At 38.2% G+C, this 12,793-nt stretch overlaps 1 protein-coding gene across 1 annotated transcript in view; it reads right to left on the bottom strand.

The window, feature by feature from the left end:
• GRID2 (glutamate ionotropic receptor delta type subunit 2) overlaps positions 1 to 12,793 on the bottom strand; it is a 1,539,079-nt gene that overhangs the window by 352,350 nt on the left and 1,173,936 nt on the right. The window lies entirely within an intron of this gene.

Raw genomic sequence — 12,793 nt, forward strand, 5'->3', positions numbered from 1 at the left:
CCCCTCTGGGCACCTTAGACACTCATTTGCATAACATAAAAATAGGATTTTATCACTAATGAAACCATGAAACAAAAAATGAAGACTACAGCAAGAAATAAGGTATTTTATTGTACATGGCATTAGGAACACCTTTGACTATGAAAATTGTAGATTCACACTGAAGGCATCAAAACTATGAATTCACACATGTTCTCTAGGTTCTTCAAAGTAGCCACCTTTTGCTTTGATTACTGCTTTGCACACTCTTGGCATTCTCTTGATGAGCTTCAAGAGGTAGTCACCTGAAATGGTTTTCACTTCACAGGTGTGCCCTGTCAGGTTTAATAAGTGGGATTTCTTGCCTTATAAATGGGGTTGGGACCATCAGTTGTGTTGTGGAGAAGTCAGGTGGATACATAGCTGATAGTCCTACTGAATAGACTGTTAGAATTTGTATTATGGCAAGAAAAAAGCAGCTAAGTAAAGAAAAACGAGTGGCCATCATTACTTTAAGAAATGAAGGTCAGTCAGTCCGAAAAATTGGGAAAACTTTGAAAGTGTCCCCAAGTGCAGTCACAAAAACCATCAAGCGCTACAAAGAAACTGGCTCACATGCGGACCGCCCCAGGAAAGGAAGAACAAGAGCCACCTCTGCTGCGGAGGATAAGTTTATCCGAGTCACCAGCCTTAGAAATCGCAGGTTAACAGCAGCTCAGATTAGAGACCAGGTCAATGCCACACAGAGTTCTAGCAGCAGACACATCTCTAGAACAACTGTTAAGAGGAGACTGTGTGAATCAGGCCTTCATGGTAGAATATCTGCTAGGAAACCACTGCCAAGTACAGGCAACAAGCAGAGGAGACTTGTTTGGGCTACAGAACACAAGGAATGGACATTAGACCAGTGGAAATCTGTGCTTTGGTCTGATGAGTCCAAATTTGAGATCTTTGGTTCCAACCACTGTGTCTTTGTGCGACGTAGAAAAGGTGAACGGATGGACTCTATATTCCTGGTTCCCACCGTGAAGCATGGAGGAGGAGGTGTGATGGTTTGGGGGTGCTTTGCTGGTGACACTGTTTGGGGATTTATTCAAAATTGAAGGCATACTGAACCAGCAAGGCTACCACAGCATCTTGCAGCGGCATGCTATTCCATCCGGTTTGCGTTTAGTTGGACCATCATTTTTTTTTATTTAAACAGGACAATGACCCCAAACACACCTCCAGGCTGTGTAAGGGCTATTTGGCCATGAAGGAGAGTCATGGGGTGCTGCGCCAGATGACCTGGCCTCCACAGTCACCGGACCTGAACCCAATCGAGATGGTTTGGGGTGAGCTGGACCGCAGAGTGAAGGCAAAAGGGCCAACAAGTGCTAAGCATCTCTGGGAACTCCTTCAAGACTGTTGGAAAACCATTTTAGGTGACTACCTCTTGAAGCTCATCAAGAGAATGCCAAGAGTGTGCAAAGCAGTAATCAAAGCAAAAGGTGGCTACTTTGAAGAACCTAGAATATAACATATTTTCAGTTGTTTCACACTTTTTTGTTATGTATATAATTCCACATGTGTTAATTCTTAGTTTTGATGCCTTCAGTGTGAATCTACAATTTTCATAGTCATGAAAATAAAGAAAACTCTTTGAATGAGAAGGTGTGTCCATACTTTTGGTCTGTACAGTATATAATCTCTCTCTCTCTCTCTCTCTCTCTCTCTCTCTATATATATATATATATATATATCTATATATATATATACATATGTATATATATAAAAATTCTCTCTCTCTCTCTCTCTCTCTCTCTGTATATATATATATAATCTCTCTCTCTCTCTCTATATATATATATATATACAGGGCTCAGCTTTCAGTTCCTATGGGACTCTGAAAAGATAAAAGATGAGCTCTGATTGGTTGCTATGGGCAACTAAGACAGATTTACAAATAGGCAGGCTACTTTTTTTCCTGGGTGTATATATATATATATATATATATATATATATATTATATTAAATGTATATTACTATATGTATATACATATAAAATGCACAGAAAAAGATGAAGTGCCAGCATACAATAAAATAAAAACAATTACTACCTGCTCTACTTGATTGTTATAAATGGTGATATTTTATATGCCAAAGATAGACAACAACGGGTTACTGTACACTAGGGTGTGGGACTCTTAGACTGATGAAATATATCAGCTGGATCCTAGACATTTAGAGCAGAAGATGGAAATAGACCTTACAGAGTGTCAAGGGAGATACAATTGGGTATATTTGAGGGACTTTGATCAGAGAAAGCATAGATGAAGAGAGTGTTGCCCTGGTCACTCAGAATTATGTGGGTAATTTATCAATTTGAAATACGCCTAAATTAGTTGTATCTCAGGCACAGTTTGCAGTGCAATGGTTAATTTCACCGCAATTTGTGACTTCTTCCCGCTCATGCCAGGTCTAAAATTGTGGGCGAGGTGCGGAAAGAGAAGTATAAGGACCGGTAGGCCCCTCTAATTAACCATTTCCTACTTCGGATTTAGGCATAGAAAAAGGTCTAAATGTAAGACAGCTCAGAGGAACATTTAGAACTGGTGGAGGATCCGCCAAAGTTATGAAGAGGCCGGAACCACCATCAGCTTAAGGATTTATTAAAAGTGGTGTCTAAAATGCCAGTCTTAATAAATGCACCCCTATGTGTTTAATAAAGTTGCTGGGAGGTAGTTCTGCCTATCAAAAAATCTGCAAAAAAATAAAATAAACTCATGTACTTCTGTATATGAACAGACAGCCAGCTTTTTTCAAAACTTCAAGTTTTGCCAGCACGCATGAGCGCTTGCTACCTTATTCCCTATGCTCAGCTGACAGGACAATGGCGGAGACCGCACTAGATGAGGGTTTTATAGGGCTGTGACATCACATCTGCAGAATGGTTGATCTAGCATTATGCATGAATGCATTATGGGTGATCTAGCATTCCTGGGGTTGTCTCTACACTTATTTTCGCCTTGTAAAATGTGCAGCTGCCATTTTAGAAAAACCTGGTTGGTTACCACAAAGCACGAGAAAATTCGGAATTGTTGCGAATTGAGGTTTTCCTAAACTTCAGACCGAATTCCGCTGTGAATGCTTCACTTTGCTCAACATTAATTATTGCTATTGTCAAGCTTTTTTTTTAGCTATACATGTTTAGACTCTGATATTTTAGTTTTTGCCACCCAAAAAAAACTATTAACTTGCTCTGTACCACCATCTTTCCATGAAGAGCACAAAACAAATAAATGCTAAATGTAGAAAAACAACTGTTGTATGACATTAAACATTTTAGACATCATTCCTAAACCATTCAGAAAAGCTTAAAGGGGTTATCCTATGACTAATGTAAAAAATACTCTTTTTAACAAAACTAGAACCAACCATGTACCTCACATGGATCCAGAGATCTCCCCATTCATTGCTCTGCTAGATTTATATCAATCTGACATTTCAGGGGAGTGTCTTTTCTGCTGCAGCTAAGGGGCGTGTCTCAGCTCTCCCTTTCACAGCTCAGGAGGCGGTTGAAGGGTGAAACTGAGCATGTGCGGCCATCTCAGTAAGCAGGACAAACAAATAAGAAAAAATCAAACAGCAGGTGGCGCTGTACAGATACATCTTATTGAAAAACTCAGTGGCTATGCTAAATTTTTAATTATATGCAAATTATATTACAAAAGTATTCAGATCCAGGTGCTGGTTTAAAAACTGTAGAATATTTTTCATGGGACAACCCCTTTAAGTAAATATAATTTTCAATCCTTTCAGATTTTTTTTTTCTTAGTACTATTTTACTAGAAAGCTTCCTGTGAAGGAAGGTGACAGATAAAAATGGTTGTGGTTCTGTCACTGCAATCCAGAAAATTTTTCAAAACAACAAAGCAGTAGTAAAACTTTGAAAGTTCTTTAATGTTATATTTATGACACATGACATATAGAGTACCATGGTTTAAAAATGAGAAGCAATATATATTCAGGGCGATTGCTTGCTCTTCTGCGGGCACTTTCAAACTGCTGAGACACAAGCTGTGCATGTTCACAAGTTGTGGAGAAATGGAAGACAAGCTTGCCTCAACATAAAAGGATTACTTGTATTTTTGCAAAACATGACTAACATTTAAAATAGCAGTGGTTACAATGTCATTCACATATTTTCTAAATGATTTTTACGTTGTATGACAGTATCACTGATAATCTGTAACGTACACAGATCTTACAGAGCCTAATGACAAAACTTAGTATGGGCCTCCCTGCCCCATCCAGTTCAACAATGAACCTGCATCAAATACTCCAAAACAATGTGGAGAGCAAAGTGCTATGATCCAGATTCTGTCATTTGTTTTATTAACTGGAAGAAATAATAAAATAATTATTACAAAATATTGCAATAAAAGATAAGCAGGAGGAATAAAACTACAGGGGGCACTGCAGGGGGCATTATAAATACTGGGGCTCTTCAGGTTGAGCATTATAACAGTAGGGGGCAGTATAAATACTGGGGCACTTTAGGCACATTATAACAGTAGGGGGAGAAAAAAATACTGGGGCACGTCAGAGTGAGCATTACAAAAGTAGGGGGCGATATGAATACTGGGGGCACTGTAGGGGCATTATAACCGTAGGGGGTGATATAAATACTGGGGCACTTCAGGGTGAGCAATATAACAGTAGGGGGCAATATAAATACTGGGGGCACTGTGGGGGCATTTTAAATCTAGGGGACATTAGGCGTTCTTATTTCTACTGGGGGCTCTATAAGAGGGACTTATAGATCCACATTAATTCTACTAAGAGCACTATGGGGGCCTTATTACTACTGAGGGGTCTGTAGATAGCTTTATAACCTCTGGGGGAACAATAGGGGCCTTATTTCTACTGGGGGGCTCTGTAAGGGCATTATTAATACTGGAGGGCTCTACTAATGGAGGCACTCTTGGGGAGCATTATCACTGTTGGGGGCACTGTAGGGAGCAGTATTACTAATGAGGGCATTCTAGAAGGGAATTACTATTAGTGGGACTAGGAGGAACACTATTACTATGGGGAAGATTATCTTTATGCCACTCATTTTTCTTTAGAATAGTATTTAGGGGTACAGAAATATGAAGAACCTAAGATGTCCGTGTGTCACACTTTGCAGAGACGAGGCGGCTTAGAGAAGTTGTCCGGCCCGAATGGAGAAGATGATGACAGAGAAGATCTACATTAGAGGAGATGTCACCTGGGAGGCACTGGATGTGAGAGGTATAGCTGTATAGCAAGTACAGTAAAATGTCTTCAGTGCTAGTGTTTGCGGTGGTGGGGGGTGGGGTCGGTTGGTCGACTTATAGAATATGCATTGGAGCTTGGGCCCCAGATCTTTTGAGACCCTAGCAACGCCGCTGCTCGAGGAGGAGATAAGCATTGGCTCACCTGGAAGTTTACCTCGAAGGCCACTCCATCCCTGTTCTTTTGGAATCCATATCATATCCCAATATTGTATTACTGAGGCTTTGATGAAATAATATGGTCACTCATAGAAGGATTCTACAGAGACGCACAGTGTGACTACTGATCTGTGATACTGAACCATAGGGAAACACTGCATGCAGATATCCATGTGCTTGGATGCATAGGTATATTTTTGGAGGTTAAATGACATACAAAGGACAGGAAATGTATTCCAGTCAATGATTTTATGATAAAGAACATCCAAAGATCTGGAGTTATTACATTATGCAAATAAATAGGAGCTATACACTAGTTCATATTTTATTGTTATTAATACAGATATAGCTTTTCATTTTCATTGCATTTTTCATGCAGAACTTTAACTTAAAGACGATTAGTTGTAAAAACAAGGACAGCTGAAGATATATTTGGCTCTTCCACCTGTTATGAAATTGTTATCTACATTACAGCATAAATGAAATGCTACGATTATGCTATTCACTTGTCAAATTAAATGAAATTAATTCATATTCCATATACATGAAGCAGATGCAGTTGAAGATAGTATTTTAGGCATCTATATATAGCACAACTAAATACTGAAAGAAATAAAATAAGCACAGGAGTATTTTGATTGCTGCATGGTAAAGATATTTTGAGAAAATCTAATACCTGGACTAAGATGTAACAGCATAGGCAAAGGTGTATAACTGGATCAATGTGCTACTCAAACTCCTTTAAGTAGTTCAAAGTGACATTGAAATCTAACTTCAAACTACTTCTCCTGGTCAAAGCTTTGCAGGTGCAGCTAATTTTAAAGGGTATTTTGCTTGTGTAAGCAATATTTAAAATTCAAAGTCTTAACCCATATAGAAACAGAATTCAGGTGTGCAGCATTACCTTTCACGCTGTTCAGGGCTGAAAATAGGTGGGGCCTAACACAAATCCCCCTCAATAGGTGGATGATTTCTAGTGGTTCATGGGCGTTCCTGAGGGCGGGTTTTTTATGCTTGATTCCTCTGTTTTACATGAAGGCAAGCACTCATCCATGTGAGCGCTTCCATTGCTTATGAGGAAGTAAGCTCGGGAGAGGCAGAGAATAACTGAGCATGCTCGACCATTCTACACAGAAAACTGCAGGTCATATTCATGGAAAACTTTGAATAAACCAAAGTCTGGCTGCCCAAAAAATGTACTTTTATTATAGATGAAGGCAGCAAAACTGGTAATAACATTATATTAGTAAGCCATTTGCATGTCAAAACTCTGTAACATAAATATGTACTACTGAACTTTGTGTAACCGTAATACCCCTTTAAGTACGAGATGAACCTAGCAGCAGAGATGAACACAATTCCTAAAATTAATTTTGGGTCAGAATAGGATGAGAAAATTAATTTGGGTAAGAATTGATTATACCCAAATCAAAAGTCTCTATATTTTTTTTACAAAAAGGGAGTGAGCAAGAGGGAGCTGGCCATGGGCAGGACCTCTATGGTCTGACTCATTTAACAATATATGTTCTAGGAGACTGCCACACCTGAAATCTTGACCAGCCACAATCATTAAGATGCTTATAACTGGTAGATTAAGATGCTTATAACTGGTAGATTTCTTATTAAGACTGGTGCCATGAACACCAGTCTTATTAAAGTCTTAAAGTCAATAAGTAGCCAATCTCATTAGAGCTGACCTTGGAACCAATAACCAATAGACCAGATATCCTGTTAACCATATTGGTGATATGTCTTCAGAGTTGAGCAAACCCGAACTGCAAAGTTCAGGTTCGTACCAAACTTTGCGAGTGCGGGTACCCGGATCCGAACCCGGACTTTTTCACTGAGGTTCAGGTTTGAGTTCGGTGTTCGGGTGATTTTATTATTTTCCGTTATAACATGGTTATAAAGGAAAATAATTGCATTCTTAAAACAGAATGCTAAATAAAATGTCTATTGAGGGGTTAAAAAACAACAACTCACCTCATCCACTTGATTGTGCAGCCGGTATCTTCTTTTCTTCAGGACCTGCAAAAGGACCTGCGGTAACATCACCGCAGGTCCTGCTGAATGAATATAGAAGGACCTTCTATCTTCCGGTGATTTTATTATTTTCCGTTATAACATGATTATAAAGGAAAATAATAGCATTCTTAAAACAGAATGCTAAATAAAATGTCTATTGAGGGGTTAAAAAGCCTTCTATCTTTATTCAGCAGGACCTGCGGTGACATCACCGCGCTCAACACCAGGTCTTTTTGCAGGATCTGAAGAAAAGAAGATACCAGCTGCATGATCAAGTGGATGAGGTGAGTTTTTTTTTCTTTTTAACCCCTCAATAGACATTTTATTTAGCATTCTGTTTAACGAATGCTATTATTTTCCGTCATAACCATGTTATAACGGAAAATAATAAAGTAATGTTTGGGTCCCCATTGACTTAAATGGGGTCCGGGTTTGGGGTGAAGTTTGGGTCAAGTGCGGGTCCAGAACCCGAACTTTGACCTGAAGTTTATCCGAACCTGGCTAACCCGAGCTTCCACGGTTTCGCTCAACCCTATAAGTCTTCCATGTAATAATAATAAATAAAAAAAACGTATAAGTTGTCGTGGACATGCTTTCCATATACAGAGGGTCGGTCCTCAGAATCATTTCCTGTGGTGGGCCTAAGAGACTTCAGTCTAACACGGTAGATTATATCAGATGAATGCAATAATAGTCTAATAATGTCTACGAGACTAAGGTGAAAATACAGACTCCTTTACACCTGCTGATACATAGACAATGACTAAGAACAAGCTGTTCAGTCCCAGTTCTTGAGCAGAGATGATAACTGTATTTGCAAAAATCATCCCCTCTGTATGAAAGCAGAGATCTATTTCGCTATAAAGAATCATTGTTTATTGGCAGCAGATTCCAGTTTACCCAGGGTCATCTATTGCAAACAGAAGAAATGCACTCACCCAATGAAAGAGCATCAGCACCCAATCAACGAGCAGCATAAAGCCTCATTGGGTGATCAGTGACCCATATTAACAGGGCAATTATTCCGATTTTTTTTCCTATGAACACATGTTCTTGATAATTGCTCAGATCGATAGCATAGACCTGTGATGGCTAACCTTCGGCACTCCAGCTGTGGTAAAACTATGACTCCCAAGATGTACACTAGTTTGGCTGTTCTCAGAACTACATAGAAATGAATTGAACATGCTGGGAGTCGTAGTTTCATATAAAAAGGTCTAAGCTAAAATATAAGAACCCTGGCCATAAAGTAAAAATTAAAGTGGTTGCCTGGCTTCTAAAATATTAATATTTTTTCAAAGAGCATGAAATGGCTTAATAAAAATATATAAATACCACAATGATCCCCTGCCCTTACTATTAATAGGCCTGATAATATGTTAAGACTTCTATATTCAGATATTCAGTGATATGACCGCTTATCTACTCTTCCCTGACCTCTGCACAGGTCAAAGAAGATGCCTAGAAAAATCTCCCCTGCAAGTCAGTAATTTCACCTCCAGTCTTTTGGTTCTATGACCCATATGGAAGCTCTCAAAGAACAGGAAGTCTTGTCAAGTAGTAAAAACAACAGGATTTTAGATTTAAAAACATTGATAGGATAGGAATAGATAGGAACAAAGAAAAATAGAAAAATAAAAAAGTTAAAAAATAAGTTTAACATAAAAACAATTTAAACAATAGGTCATTTTCTGATGGAACATTCCCTTCAAGAGAATGGCTTAACATGACATATTAATGACAAAAAAATGCTAAACTATTAATCTCATACATTTCAGTTGTCATGTTGAAATGGATTCAGGTTTTCATATATATCACATTAAAAGAATCAATGGAGAAAACCTATGGACACGCTTGGTTATTATTGATTTATGCCATTTCAAGGACAGTGTTAATTCTGAAAATGTATCTATTTATGACCTTCCTATTTTCTGATCCCATTTGTCAACAATGTTCACTTCACAGTGTCTTTGAATGTTGCATTTTTTTAATCACATCTACCTTTAGATTCTAAATGAAACTATGACCTTGGATCTGCAACTCTATTTCTCATTGCTCAGGTTAATAAATATTAGATGCTACTTGAAGAAAGGATTTATTTTACCTATTTCCTCTTACTTGTAATTTGTTATATCCAGGACATGTCAGGAATAAAACTAATTTAAGGGAAATATGGAGGGCCAGAACTGAACTAAGTATTGACTCAGTCAAGGTACATTATTAAATTCCAAACACTATTGATGCATTAATTTTCTATGGGTCTGGTTCCAGCTGGTGTTTTATAATTCTGCTTTTCTTTTCTACTTTTAAATTTGCGTGAATGCTTTTACAGCTCACTTTTTAAATGAACACTACTTTCAATATATATATATATATATATATATATATATATATATATATATATATACATACAGTGGATATAAAAAGTCTAAAAATTTCAAGTTTCTGTGATGTTAAAAAAAAATAGACAAATAAAAATCATTTCAAAACTTTTTCTACCTTTAATGTGACCTATAAACTGTAAAAGTCAATTGAAAAACAAACTGAAATCGTTTAGGTAGAGGGAAGAAAAAAATTAAAAATAAAATAATATGGTTGCATAAGTGTACACACCCTTAAACTAATACTTTGTTGAAGCACCTTTTGATGTTATTACAGCACTCAGTCTTTTTGGGTATGAGTCTATCAGCATGGCACATTTTGACTTGGCACTCTTCTTTGCAAAAACACTCCAAATCTGTCAGATTGCTAGGGCATCTCCTGTGCACAGCCCTCTTCAGATCGGATTCAGGTCTGGGCCCTGGCTGGGCCATTCTAAAACTTTAATCTTCTTCTGGTGAAGCCATTCCTTTGTTGATTTGGATGTATGCTTTGGGTCGTTGTCATACTGAAAGATGAAGTTTCTCTTCATGTTCAGCTTTCTAGCAGAAGCCTGAAGGTTTTGTGCCAATATTGTCTGGTATTTGGAACTGTTTATAAGTCCCTCTAGCTTAACTAAGACCCCAGTTACAGCTGAAGAAAAACAGTCCCAATGCATGATGCTGACACCACCATGCTTCACTGTGGGTACGGTGTTCTTTTGGTGATGTGCAGTGTTGTTTTTGCGCCAAACATATCTTTTGGAATTATGGCCAAAAAGTGCAACTTTGGTTTCATCAGACCATAACACCTTTGTACACAACACCTTTTTTGCAAAATGTGGCTTGGATGTTTTTCTTCGTAAGAAAAGGCTTTCGTCTTGCCACTCTACCCCATAGCCCAGACATATGAAGGGAGATTGTTGTCACATGTACCACACAGCCAGTACTTGCCAGATATTCCTGCAGCTCCTTTAATGTTGCTGTAGGCCTCTTGGTAGCCTCCCAGACCAGTTTTCTTCTTGTCTTTGCATCAATTTTGGAGGGACGTCCAGTTCTTGGTAATGTCACTGTTGTGCCATATTTTCTCCACTTGATGATGACTGTCTTCACTGTGTTCCATGGTATATCTAATTCCTTGGAAATGTTTTTTTACCCTTCTCCTGACTGATACCTTTTAACAATGAGATCCCTCTGATGCTTTGGAAGCTCTCTGTGGACCAAAGCTTTTACTATAAACTGCGAATAAGAAAATTTCAGGAAAGACCAACTAGAGCAGCTGAACTTTATTTGGGGTTAATCAGAGGCACTTTAAATGATGGCAGGTGTATGCTGACTCCTATTTAACATGATTTTGAATGTGATTTGTTTTTTAATTGAGTTGTACAGTTTATAGGTCACATTAAAGGTGGAAAAAGTTCTGAAATGATTTATCTTTGTCTCTTTTTACGGCACAGAAACCTGACATTTTAACAGGGGTGTGTAGACTTTTTATATCCACTGTGTATATATATAATATTTTTTTATTATTATTTTTTTAGGGGGTGGTTACATAAAAAAAAAAAAAATAATAGTTACTATATGTATTCTAATATGTGTAGTAACTGTAATAGCCCTTTAATTTCCTCCCTGTCTGCCTTCTTAGCACAACAAAACAGATTTATGTGTTCCTCTCTGTCAACCTGGCCCATCGACGAGGGGAGTAATAGAGGGTGGTGCCTTATTTATTACAAGACACCTCCACTATGAATATTGTTCATGAATGCCCTCCCAGCACTGTGAAGGTTGGAGGTAACAATTCATGAATTGATTTGTGCAAATCAAATTAGTTAACCCTTAGAGGACCAAAAAACGGAACACTTAGCGGAATGCTGGATCCGGCATTATTTTACATTGAAGTGTATTAAGTGTTCTTGTAAAACAGATCCAGCTTTCCCCCCAAAAAATTATACCGGATCCATTTTTCAGGATGACATCGGAGAGTCGGATCCGGCATTTCAATGCATTTGTTAGACGGATTTTTGCACTGGGCCCACCAATATGTTTAAATGGCCCTGGCCTCACCTGCCTGCCAGTGACAGCATCTTCCTCCAAGTAATGATGCAGTAGGTACAACAGGTTCCAGACAGGGGAGATAAATTGATATTCAGGAGGAGGGAGAGGGGAAAGAGGTGGTTGAGCATATTGAGACCATCCATATCCTCCAGGCTTCACTTCAGGGTCACAGCATCGACAGACTATGCTCCGGAAGTATCTGTACTCTTTGATAACAGTGTGCTTGGATTCCTTGCGTAGCAGCTGATTCAATTGCTGTGAACTACAGTACATTAAAACCCTGCTTTAACCAATCAGTCTAAGCACAATGGTATCAAAGAATCCATGAGCATCATCTGCCTACACTTACACTCTAGCCATTAAATAGAACATAGTGGTCCCTCAAGTTAATTCATTGTATGTTGAAAGCATTGTAACACCAGTGCAGTGGAAAACTGGTAAATGGTTCCAAAGCCCAAAAATGTCATTCCAAGATAAAATAAAAATGTAAATTGAAATAAAATAAGCAGATAACTAAGACAAATAAAGCAAGTTGTTACAGATCACGGTCAGGAATGGCTGTTGAAAGTTTTATATCACTATATATGATGAAGGCAGGAAATTGTTCAAGGTCCTTTTACAGTATACAAAGTGTTAAAAATAAAATACAAAATGGAGCCATTCTTACTTAGTGTCCAAATGAGCAGCTTATCCTTGCACAGACAGAGAGTGGTACAGGACACACACTGTACTGTAAAGGGAAACTACTAGAAAACCAAAACAGGTGTTTTACCAGAGAAATGGCCATGTTGATTGGTTGGATCTGAGTCTGAGACATGGTATGGTAATATGAATAGTACTATTTTGCATTTCATTACCCAGTGAATTAGTAATTTACGCATAGTGATGGGTAGATAGATAGATATACATTTTTATCTA

Source organism: Bufo gargarizans, chromosome 1 (assembly GCF_014858855.1).
Source record: "Bufo gargarizans isolate SCDJY-AF-19 chromosome 1, ASM1485885v1, whole genome shotgun sequence".
NCBI classification, from domain to species: domain Eukaryota; kingdom Metazoa; phylum Chordata; class Amphibia; order Anura; family Bufonidae; genus Bufo; species Bufo gargarizans.